This window comes from Arachis hypogaea, chromosome 3 (genome assembly GCF_003086295.3).
Source record: "Arachis hypogaea cultivar Tifrunner chromosome 3, arahy.Tifrunner.gnm2.J5K5, whole genome shotgun sequence".
NCBI lineage: Eukaryota > Viridiplantae > Streptophyta > Magnoliopsida > Fabales > Fabaceae > Arachis > Arachis hypogaea.
This window is the reverse complement of record NC_092038.1, coordinates 9027384-9040498: the sequence shown is the minus strand read 5'-3', so window position 1 is coordinate 9040498 and position 13115 is coordinate 9027384. Positions and strand designations below refer to the sequence as shown.

General features: G+C 29.1%; 1 long non-coding RNA gene across 1 annotated transcript; it reads right to left on the bottom strand.

Moving 5' to 3' along the window:
- Nucleotides 1-203: 203 nt before the first annotated feature.
- On the bottom strand, nt 204-1108 carry LOC140182522 (uncharacterized). The gene is made up of 2 exons (XR_011878262.1): nt 912-1108; nt 204-817 (listed from the first exon to the last, which is right to left on the bottom strand). It is a non-coding gene; the product is annotated as an uncharacterized lncRNA (long non-coding RNA).
- Nucleotides 1109-13115: the final 12007 nt, after the last annotated feature.

Sequence of the window (13115 nt, the reverse complement as noted above, 5' to 3'; positions counted from 1 at the left end):
AATTTCAAAGATTTGATCAGAACCTTCAACTTCATCTAAGGCGGTAGCGATGTGGACGTTGTTGGTGGAAGTAGAAGCGTCGCTGGACTGCTGGAAGATGCGAGGAACACGACCACCACCACCACTTTCCAGAGGAGACGATGAACATGAGCAGTGGCGGAACCAGAAATTTTATAAGAGGGGGGCCAATTAAATATAAAATATAACAAAAAATTAACAAAATATGATTTGTAGCATATATATCAAAAAAGTAATTATATTATATAAAAGTCAATGTTCAACTACATACTAAAACTTTATGGTCCAAACTTTATGTATGCTCTACGAATTTCATCTTGTTGATTGATAGGATAATTCCAAATTTGCGGACGCTTTCCGGGATCACGCATCAATGTATCAATATTAACTTGATCTATTTCAGTCCTTGCTATTTTGGAAGCAGGGGGTTGAATATCTTGCTCAACAAGTTGTGTCACAGGTTGTTCAATAATATTTTGAACATTACTCAAAGAATCTGAAGCTGAATTTTGTTCATCATATATTCTCTCTTTTCTCTTGAAAAATGAGTAAATTGTTTTCATCTTTGACATTTTTAACTTAACTTGAACTATCTAACAAAAAAAAAACAAAAATAATTGCATATATATTATTTTCTTAAAAAAAAATATTAAACCTATTGAGCAATAACAAATAATTTTAGAAACACAAATATATAATAACCAAAAATAAAGTTATTGATTTACCTGATTATTTTTTGTTCCAAGTCTCACAAAAAAATAATTCTATTGAGTTTTGTCCTCACTTCAATCTTTGAACACTGTCCATTATAAAAAAAATAAATTAATTATTTTAAATAAATAATGTAAATAATACTTGACATTGTCATTCACTTAAAAAAAATTGAAATATACCTCTTTGAATCTTTGTTGTGCATTCAATGGTTAATATTTTGTTGTTCACTTCTCTTCAATGGTTTTTCTTCATATGTCTTGTTTTGGTATGGAAAGAAAATTAAAATGAGAAGAGTAGAAGACCAAAAGTTTGGGAATCACTAAAAGAGAGAGAAAAGTGACGCTATGCCTATGATAGTTTGAAATAAATATTTGAAAAATGTATTAGGGTTACTTTAATTAATAGTATGGGCTTGGGCTAGTATAATAGAACCATTTTTATTAATTATTAGAATGAGCTATTTGTTAACCAGAACAACAATAATTCAAATATCCAATACATAGTGCAGTTTTTAGTTATTTTAATTTATAAAATTTTGTAACTTATATTTTTTTTAATATTATATATAAAAAAATTTAATATTATTAATTATTACTATTTACTATTTTTTTTAAAAAAATTTGGGGGGGGGACCATGGCCACCTTAGGTCCCCCGTGGATCCGCCACTGAACATGAGGGCGAGGGCAAGGCGCGTCGCGACGATGTACCTTGCTTGTGTTTAGCGTGTTTTTTTTTTTTCTATTTTTTGAAATATCGCAATGTATTTTATTGCAAATGAGATAGGAAACTTCTTCACAGCTGTTTAGCTTGTTGAACCGTTTCATTAGATAGCTTTCTGAGATAAATAGTTTTGTGCCTTCATCAATTTTGTATTAAGTAATAAGACTACGTTCTTCTGAAGTATATTATGTATGTTTCTTCTGAGTTAGCTTGACTTCTTCTGAGGTAGCAAGATTACTCAGCTTAGCTTCTAAAGTTGTTTTCATAAATGTTCCATTTTTCTTAGTACGTAATTTGTTTATAGACACACTTGAGCAAATGTTAAGTAGCACATTAATAAAATTGTTAAATTATTAATTTTATTAATTATCAAAACTTAATTTGAGATATATTGGAGCGAACAATTTAGATAAATGGGTTGCCTATTAATTGAGGCATCGGAATCACATTTTATAGCCAAGAATATCATAGTCTCACTTTAAGCGTTTTTAAGCATTCATATCAAATTCTATTCAATTCAAAGTGATTTTCATACAAAACTTGAAAGCGATATTCAATTTTTTTGGTTCATGGAACTTTATTTGTATTCATTCACTCTTTGAAGAGGTTGCTCAAATTTTGTTTCATTGAGATTGTTAAGAGAAGAATTTTGTAGCTCTTCATGTTGTATTACTTAGAGTGTGATTCTTTAAGTAGTAAGACTTTTAGAATTTAGATCTTCTAAATTTTTTATTTTTATTTTAGAGAATGAAGTATAATTTCTCACTTTTGAATAGTTTCTCTCTCATGTTCTTTTTGTCTTATTTATAAAATAAATAGTGAGAGATCATATTTTATCCTCTAAAGTGAAATTCAAAATTTAGATGATCTAAATTTAGACTTTTGTATATATACTATAGTCAAAGAGGATGTTGAGAAAAGTACTTGAATTTGAAATTGCTTCAAGTTCTTAGAGCTAACATCCCTAAATCGAGTTGACTTAATAAGCGGTAATAGATCATGCGAGATGTATAAAAAGTGCTTGTTGTTGTAGTAATTTATCAAGAACCCATTAAAGCTTGGTGACTAGTGAATAAATTTCTGGCACATTTGTGAAAAGGACCGAATGTAGGACACAAAAAGAATGAACATAAATAAAATCCATTATTGAGTAATATCTCTCTTTCCTTATCTCTTTATATTGTATTTATATTTTAAGGTGGTATGAAAAGTATAGCTCATCATAAGTGCTTGAAGTTCTCTTGTAAACCCTTGGAAAAAGTACTACTATGAAATCATCGACGCATTTGTTTACTATGTGTTTCGTTATTCGAAAATTTATCATTGATTTTATTTACTCAATTCATCCCCACTTTGAGTATTTTGTACTTATCGACCAACAAAAGTGATCCGTCACCTTATAACTCAGTCTTTATTATGCATTATGAGTTATAACTCGGCGTTAACTATCATTCATTCTTTTTCTTGTAACTGACAACTTTATTACCGACTTAATGACCATCATTTCTATCTTAATGACCAAACGGTCATAACATCAATTCTATTCATCAATTTTATGCCTATAAAAAGAATCATTATATAGAATTATTATATACCTCTTAAACACTTACTGACTTGAGCGTCGGAGTGTCTTTTGCAGGTACCCACCCCCTTGTTCTCTCTTTGCCGATGTATAACTCATCCCGACGAGAAGCTTGAAGACATTCATCGATGGACGAGCTATACACCGGCCAAACTCAGCAAGAACAAAAAGCAATTTCAACTCAAAAGGCAAACGTCCTTCGTACCCAAAATAAGGAGCAAGATAATAGTGAAAGAAGAGTGTTTCCAATGTATCGTTAATACATCCATATTCTTCAAAGAAGATAACATGAACGAAGCGCTGCAAAAATAAAAGTGATCATATTTTTCAAAGTTCTTATCTCTTCTCCTCTTTTTTAACTTTACTCATCTCAAAAGAGATTCAAAAGTTTCTAATCTAAGCATTTTAAGTTCGTATCTTATTCTAAATTTACATTTGAGATAGTTCATACACGTTAAAAAATATCTTTAAATAAAATTTCAGAAGCTGTAAAGGATATTTGAACTCATTCTTACAAAGCTTGCTGTAAATTCATTCTTAATAATTTTTAGTTCTGAGAAGATTTTAGAAAATAATTAATATCTAAAGATTTTAGAATGGTGTTTGATCCTATCTGAGTTATTTTTAGGTCTAAAAAGGCTTGTGAAAAAATATTTGAAGTTCTTAATTAGTGTTTAATTTAATTTGAATTAACCTTAATTTTCAAAAAATTTATCGAAAAAATATCTAAAGTTTTTAAGTTGATATTTGATCTAATCTTGAAAAAGCTTTTAAAAAAAATATTTACTTGCACACTCATTCAAATAATAAAACTCTTCATATTTTTTGAGGATTAAACATAGATATTTTAACTAAACCAGTATATATCTCTGAGTTTGTTTTCTGAACTCGTTCTAGCTCTCTTTATTTCCAAGTTTTATCAAACACTTAATTTAATTTAGAAGTTGTTTTAAAACATTCTTTTAATTCTTTTAGTATACCTCATAAGCTTTTCTAAAATTGATCTGAGTTTTGTAAAAATCTCAGAAGTTATTGTGCAAAAATTAGTAACTTCATAAACAGTTTTAAAGAACTTTATTATTATTATCATAAAATTTTATAAATTTCAAAATTTTGCTACTCACTAGTCCAATATTATTATATGATGAGTGTCATAGGTTGAAATGTCTGCAGGTTCACAATAATATAGCTTTATGAAAGCATGCATTTAAATATGGTTATGTAACCAAGGAACGTGTTATGGTTGGATGATTCAAACAGAGGAAACTTGCGTAGGCTTATATTATTATTTTTTTTGAAAAGAAAAAATGTACTTATAGGGATTTCAAGTTCCATAGTGATATTACCGTTATTAATCAGTTAATCTTATCATGGCATAAAGTAAGATTGGCTTAAGGATGAAGAGTGAAGACGTTACACGTGATGTGAATCCCCACACCACGAATTTCTAGCCTTTTCCAAATTAAAGTCCACCATCCACATAATTTCCTAAAATTACAGGTACATTTCTCATAATATAACAGGTACCTAGGACATTCTACAATTCCAAAAATGCCTATCGAATGAGATGGAACGTTATAAAAGTGTAAGATTTATAAAAATAATATTATTTATTCTAGAATAATTTTGAAATTATTTATAAAATATATTTTACTATTTAAAAGAAATTAGTAGTCACTTCTAACTGTTGAAAGATATAATCCATTTAATCATAGTGATAATAAAAATCTCTTTAACAAATAAAGTATAATAAAGAACTAAAATTGTAATATATATTTAATAAGTATTGAATACATACCAAAAATCAATAACCAAATTAGTTATTAAGTAAAAGCTGTTTATCCTCTTAACATTCTTTGAGAAAATATAACTGTCCTTCTTAAGTTTAAAATCTGAAAATTTTAGTTTTATATGATAAGTTAGAATTTATTACCTAAATGATTATCTTTTCGATAATTTAATATTGATGATAATTAATTATAATAAAAATATATAAAGAATACATTAATTACCATAATTAATTAAAAGAAATTACTAGTCACTTTTGACTATTGAAAGATATAATCCATTCAATCATAGTGGTAATAAAAATTTCTTTAACAAATAAAGTATAATAAAGGGCTAAAATTAAAATATGTATTTAATAAGCATTAAGTGCATACCAAAAATTAATCACCAAATTAATTACTAAGAGTTACCAAAAAAATTAGACACTAAATGAAAGATACGCCAAGACCTTCATCTAACTTATCCTCTTGAAATTTTTTGAGAAAATATATTTTACTATTTTATAAAACATATTTTACTATTTAAAAGAAATTAGTAGTCATTTTTAACTATTGAAAAATATAATCCATTTAATCACAATGGTAATAAAAATCTCTAACAAATAAAGTATAAGAAAGACTTAAAATTGTAATATATATTTAATAAATATTGAGTTATTACCAAAAATCAATCACCAAATTAGCCACTAAGTAAATGCGCCAAAATCTCTATCTAGCTTATTCTCTTAACATTTCTTGAGAAAATGTAACTGCCCGGCTTAAGTTTAGGATATGGAAATGTTAATTTTATATGATAGGTTAGTATTTGTTATTTAAATTATTTTTTATTAATTTAATATTAATAGTAATTAATTATAATAAAAGTACATAAAAAATATATTAAGTATTATTATTTATATATTTTTTATGTGTTTTTTTATAATTAATTATTATTAATATTAATCTAATAAAAAATAATCTGTGTATAATTAATATAATTTAGTTGTATCAACAAACTTTTTACTTATGACCGTCACACAAAATTTTAAAGAATACATTTTATGTAAATTTAATTTTCAAAAACAAAATGTAAAAGATATTTCAGAGTAACTAATAATTAAGTAAAAGTATAATATACAAAAAAAATTAAACTCTTATTTGTCTGTTATAGTGTCATCAATTGTATTTGTATCTTTTCAAACATTTTTAAAAGTCACCTAATGGAAAAGTTTTAAAATCGTGCAACATCTAGAATCGGAGTCATATCTGATTTAATGTGGTATCCTCTAATCGAAAAAAAATTACCAGATCCAGACTGTAATTAAATTTTAAATGACATTAGTATTAAATATAGATATTTTTATAGGGCAATTCAATATTTGTTGTTAATGAATCTATACAGTATACACCTGATTGAGCGCATAATGATGATATGATAAAATCAGATTAATCACATGTCTTCTAAAATCTTCAATAGTGGTGCCACTTGCATAAAATGGTTAAACCTTAGTTCCCCTAAATTGGGCAGAATACACAAAATTACCTAATGTGATCCCTTACTTTTTCACATTTTCAAAGGATTCGCAACAGTCTAGCATAATCTCGTGAAACCATCTCCATTGTCCTATGCATGAAGAAATAACTAAATAATTGAACATAATTTTCTTAGTTTCATCAATGATAGAAGTAGGATATAGAACTAGCAATACTCAATACTGAAAATCTGTTGCTAGTAACAAAACTTTCTACAATTACTCTTGTTATATAGATTTTTTTTATTAGTTTAATATTGATAATAATTAATTATAATAAGAGTACATATAGAATACATTAATTACCATAATTAATTAAAAGAAATTACTAGTCACTTTTAACTATTGAAGGATATTATCCATTTAATCATAATGGTAATAAAAATTTCTTTAACAAATAAAGTATAATAAAGAACTAAATTGCAATATGTATTTAATAAGTATTGAGTACATATTAAAAATTAATCACCAAATTAATCATTAAGAGTTACCAAAAAAATTAATCACTAAGTAAAAGATGTGCCAAAATCTTCATCTAACTTATCCTTTTGACATTTCTTAAGAAAATATATTTTATTATTTTATAAAATATATTTTACTATTTAAAATAAATTAGTAATCATTTTTAATTATTGAAAAATATAATTCATTTAATCACAGTGGTAATAAAAATCTCTTTAACAGATAAAGTTTAAGAAAGAGCTAAAATTGTAATATGTATTTAATAAGTGTTGAGTGCATACCAAAATTTATCTAGCTTATCTTCTTAACATTTCTTGAGAAAATCTTAAGTTTAGAATATGAAAATGTTAATTTTATATGATAAGTTAATATTTTTTACTTAAATTATTTTTTTATATTAATTATAATAAGAGTACATAAAGAATACATTAACTACTATTATTTATGTATTTTTTATGTACTCCTGTAATTAATTATCATCAATATTATTCTAATAAAAAATAATCTAAATACACAATTAATATGATTCAGTTGTACCAACAAACTTTTTAGATATGACAGTAAATCACACACAAAATTCTAAATACTACTAATTTTTAATCCAACTGTGTGTCATCACTCTATGTAAATTTAATTTTTAAAAACAAATAAAAAACATATTTTAGAGCAACTATTAATTAAGTAAGAGTACAATATACAATAGATGCAGACAAAAATTAAGGCATATAAATATATGAGAAATTACCTCCCTTATTTGTCTGTTGCGTCATTAATTGTGTTCATGTCTTTCCAAACATTTTTAAGAGGCTCCTAATGGGGGAGTTTTAAAATCGTGCAACATCTAAAATCAGAATCATATCTTATTTAACGTGGTATCTTTCAATCCAATCGAAAAAAATGACCAGATCCACACTGTAATTAAATTTTAAATGATATATTAATATTAAGCATATATATTTTTGTAGGGTAATACAATATTTGTAGTTAATAAATCTATGTACCTGATTGAGTACAGAATGATAATATGATAAAATCAGATTAATAACATGTCTTCTAAAATTTTTAATAGTATTGCCGCTTGCATAAAATGGTTGAACCTTAGCCTAACAAATTGGGCAGAATACACAAATTTTCCTTATCTGTGATCTCTTTCTTTTTCACATTTTCAAAGGATTCGTAACAGTCTAGCATAGTCTCATCAAACCATCTTCATTGTCCTATGTACGAAGAAATAACTAAATAATTGAACATAATTTTTGTTAGTTTCACCAATGATAGAAGTGAGCTATAGAACTAGTAATACTCAATGCCGAAAACTATAGTATTTAAAAAAGTAAATCCGTTGCTAGTAACAAAATTTTAAGATTTTGTTATCTAGATTTTTTTTATAGTTTAATGTTAATGGTAATTAATGATAATAAGAGTACACAAGGAGTACATAAGGTTAATCATAAAATATTTTTTTTAATTTTCTATTTTTATTCATTTGAAATTTTTAAAATAAAAAAAATTAATTTTTTTTCATCTCTCAACTTTCACTCTTTCTCTCTCTTCTAGTTCATCAAACTATTAATATCACAGTTTGAATAGTTTAGAATATGAGATTTTTTTTGATGGTGCGGTGAGCGTGGGGAGCAATTAGATTTTGAATCGAATTAAAAAGTTGTGTGTTGAGTTTAAAAAACTAAAATATTGTTAAGATAAAGACTAAACATTATTGGGTTATTAGCCAAGAATATTTCAGTTTAAACAAAGTACTCATAACATCTCTCTCTTTTGATCCAAAGTTTGAGTTACCGAAATAGTGATCTATATCCAAACCCATTCATTCACTTAGATGATAACTAAGTGATTCAAGTTCCATTTCATTTGAACAAATCACTTCACACCACTGAAACCAAATTCTCCCTTCTCTCTCTTCTTTCTCTTCCAACCCCACGGGATTTCTCAAAAGAAAAGAAAGAAAAAAAAGCTCTGTGCTAGGACAAAATCAAGAAACTAAAAGTAGTTTACCAATTCAATCAAAGAAGAAGAAAGTCAAAGAGGCTAGGGCTAAAAGCAAACATAACTTTTGAAGTATCATCAGAGACGTATTCTGTAAAATTTATAAAATTAATAAGTAATTAGCCAATAAATTAATAATTAATTAGAAAAATTAAAAATATGAATTTTATAGTTTAATAAGATAGAGTTAATTAAAATAAGAATTTTGACACTAATTTTAAAAAATTTAGCCTAAAATTAGAACGAATGGACCAAACTGATTGGACCGAGCCCAAATTAGGCCAGGGCCCATCATATAAATAAGCCAACCCAGCCTTCTTCCTCTTCTAATACCCCATTCACGCTGAAGATGAAGGAGATGCAAAGAAGAACAAAACCTAACCCTTGCCCAAATTTCAATTCCAAATAACATTTGATTCAGAACTCCGATTGACGAGCCGTCAGCAGTCATGCGTTTGTTTCTAAATTCTCTACAAAATCCAATGAGAATTTTGGCAAGGACTTTGCGTTTTCTCACCCAAATCTTCTCCATTCAGTTTCGATTTTTGGGATTTTGGGTATTGAAGAATTATATAATTTTGATAGTTTAGGTGAACTCTAGCAGTGGGTAATTATTGGATTTTGCCCGTTTAACTCGTGGGCGAGGTGAGAATTTGTTGAACCCTAATGAATTATTAAACTAGTGAACCTTATGTTGATTATTGTGATATTACGTGGATTAGATTGTGTTTATTGTTAATTTGGAGCTTAATGGGTGGTGTGGGACGAAGTTCCAGCATTGGAGCTTGAAGCTTGTGGAATGGGGGAAATTTTAAGTGTCGCTGGCTTAAGGAGGAACCGGCCAAGGTATGGTTTTGATTTCTCGTATTTAATATGTAAGGTTTTGTGAAAATTTAGGCTAGAGAACCATAGGATAAGCTGAAATGATTATGTGTGTTGGATGCTTAGTATTAGAAATATTGACTGATGATATAATTTAAGTATGTGTTGGTTATCATGGTTAGAGTGGGACTATATGCTATTGGGTGTTTGATTATTGTTTGATAAGTTGAAGTCATTGATTGTATATGTATGATAGAATGTTGATTATTTTGTTGGTGGAAGTGAAGAACTTAGGGTGTGTATTGGGTGGAATTAAAGCATGATGCGAATGTGATTGTGGATGGTGAAAATAGTTTTATGAATGATGAATTAGAAAAATGAATATGAGTTTGTAGTGGTTTATTGATGTTTCTTGTTGATTAAGAAATGGATGTTTGATATGAGAATATGTGTATATTGAGGTATATTTGTTTGAGGTAAGGTGTGGAGGTCTTGGCATTTTTAAATGGTGTGTGGTTGTGTTGAATATGAGTAAAGAAAGTGGGATTAAGTTTAGTCTTTGTGAAAATTGAGGTTTGAGCTTTTTGTGAAAAGTTGGTTTTTGGCCGAACTTCGGCGAGTCATAACTTGGCTTCCGAACCCCAAATGGTTTCAAAATTTTTTTTTGTGAAAATTGGGTCCGTGAAGCTTAAACCGTTCGAAGAACAGATGAAAAATGATTTAAAACAAAAAAGTTATGCGTGTCAAAAGTTTGAGGTTAGAAATTAAAATTCTGCAGCTTTTGAAAGTTAGTGAAATTTTTGGAGAAACGCATGTCCATGCGTACGCATGACATGGAATTTTTGCGTACGCATATACCCCCTTCGCGGACAAACGCTACTGCCTAGTTTGCATGCGTACGCGTAATCAGGGGATGCATACACGTCTTGGCCTAAACGCGTATCGATCACGTGTACTCGTGGCCCCTGTTTCAGCAAAAACAGATTTTATATTTTAAAGCTTAAACTCGAACCTCTAGACTTCTAATTTTCGTTCCTTTGGCCTAAATATTGTCAGTAAGCCTAGTCTTAGGATGAAGATAGGAAATTAAGGAAACTTGGAGATGAAGTAAAAATTTAAAACAATAAGATTAAGCTATGAGAAGGAGGGTTACTTGGAAGTAAAGGAAGGTCTAGAGTAACTGAACTAAGGTGTTAATGATGAGATTGGGGATGACTATGTGTGGCCGGAATGGCCGAGATGTGTGTGTGGCCGCAATGGTCGAGATGCGTATGTGGCCGGAACGGTCGAGATGTGTGTATGGTTGGAATGGTCGAGAGGACATGATTTGGGTGCAATCCCGCTTGCTCGTTAACTTGAAAATGTATTCGGATGGCAAGTTAAGGACAAAAGTTCCCTCTCTTATCATGATAAGGGTGTGGGGAATGTGGAAAGGCACACTCCTTCATGGAACTATCCTTCCCTTCCCCCAATTCAGTTTTTCAACGTGTTTCATTGTGGTAAGGGAAAGGAGGAGCTGAAGCTTATTTGATTTAGTGTGATGGGTTGGGCTTGGGCCAATACGGGCCCGGTTCACCTGGTTCGGCCCAATTTTAGACCAAATCCTTTAAAATTGGTGTCAAAATTTTTGTTTTAATTTTTTCTATCTCATTAAACTATAAAAATTCCATTTTCTAATCACTTTGATTAATAATTAATTTATTCGCTAACTAACTATTTATTATTTACATAAAGTCTAGCGAAAAAAATACATGCATACATCACTATTATTTTTTTTGCATTTTTTGCTGCACACAAATTTTTATTGGAGAGCATAAGAAGTTATTAGTATAGCACATAAATTTTTGAAACATAACACTGAATTTTGCACATAACACAATTTATAGATATAGCACACATATTTTTACGCATAACACATATTTTTTTTGCACATAACACACAAATCTTTATACATAGCACAAATTTTTTTTGTTAGTTAAGTGAATCAATGTTCTAGATATGTAGCTCTCCAAAAATTTCTATGCTGCACATAAAAAGCAATATGCTATGCACACAAAATTTTTGTGTTGTTTACAAAAATTTATGTGTTGTACGTATTTTATTGGTTGGGTATTTATGTTTTGGCCATGTGGTCCTTAAATTTTTTTTTTTTGTGCTATATACCAAAATTTATATATTATGCATCAAAATTTCTGTGATCTAATTTTCTAAACATTTATAAGAGAAAAAAAGAAGTGAAGACGATGATAATGACATAAAAGAGGAAGAAAAAGAAGACAGTGGTGATAGCGACAATGACGACGATGGCGCTGTGACGGCAGTGGCGATAACGACGTTGAAGAAGGAAGAAGAAACACGGCAGTGGCGATAACGACGTTGAAGAAGGAAGAAGAAACGTAAGAAAAAGAAGAAGTAACGATGATTTATTTTTAAACAATTTGGTTAAACTTTGTTACTCAAAAGACTTGTACTTTAAAATATATTTTTCTATCCGTATATTTTCTGTAAAGCATTTTATATGATATAATTTATTTGTATAAATTTTACTTTAATATTATATATGTTATTGACCCATGGTAATATTTTGAATTCGTCTTTGTGTATTATATTTTGAAAATTTGTGTGCTATATTTTAAAAATTTGTATACTATGTGCAAAAATTTATGTGTTATATTAATAAATTTATGTTATGTAAAAAATTGTATATACTGTGCTTTAAAATTTGGGGCAATCTACCTAATTAAATAAATTCTGTAAATTGTTTACCTGAATACACAAAACAGAAACTTCTTACGTGCATGTGCAATTTCAATTTTATGTAAACCGTGGGAGCTAACCACGGTTTCTATTTTGTACGTAAATCATTGGAGGCTACAAGGTTTTATGTTGGGCATAATCCGTGGCGACCTACCACGGATTATGAAGGAAAAAGCTTAGGCATAAACCATGGTTGCTTCCCACGGTTTATGAAGAGGAGGACTTGAATGAAAACTCCATTGGTTCCCACAGTTTACATGCAAAGTGGTATAAATACATAATCTGTTGATGGTCATGGCGGATAATTTGTACTGAAACAAAAATTGAAAGAGCAAGGGGGTTGAGAGAGTTTCAGAGAGAGTTTTGGAAGGTTTTGGTGAGATTTGAGTGGTGGAGTCATGGAGGACGAAGCTCGCTTGTATCATGGTGCCTATCGTATAAAGTCACAGTGAATCACCTTGAGTCTCTTATGTTCCGATCAATAGCCTTGACCAACGCCTGACAAAATTCATGCCTAGATTCGAGTTGTGCCTCTGCTGTCTATCCGCGAAACACGAATAGTTCAGCAAGCCTCCCGTAAGTAGACTTAACCAACGATGTGACCGGGAGGTTGCAAGTTCCCTTTAACACGGAGTTCACACATTTACTAATGTTGGTTTTCATGTGCCCAAATCGTCTACCACCATCCTCATGTTGGGTCCATTTGTCGTATTCTATCCGGTTGGCCCATTCACACA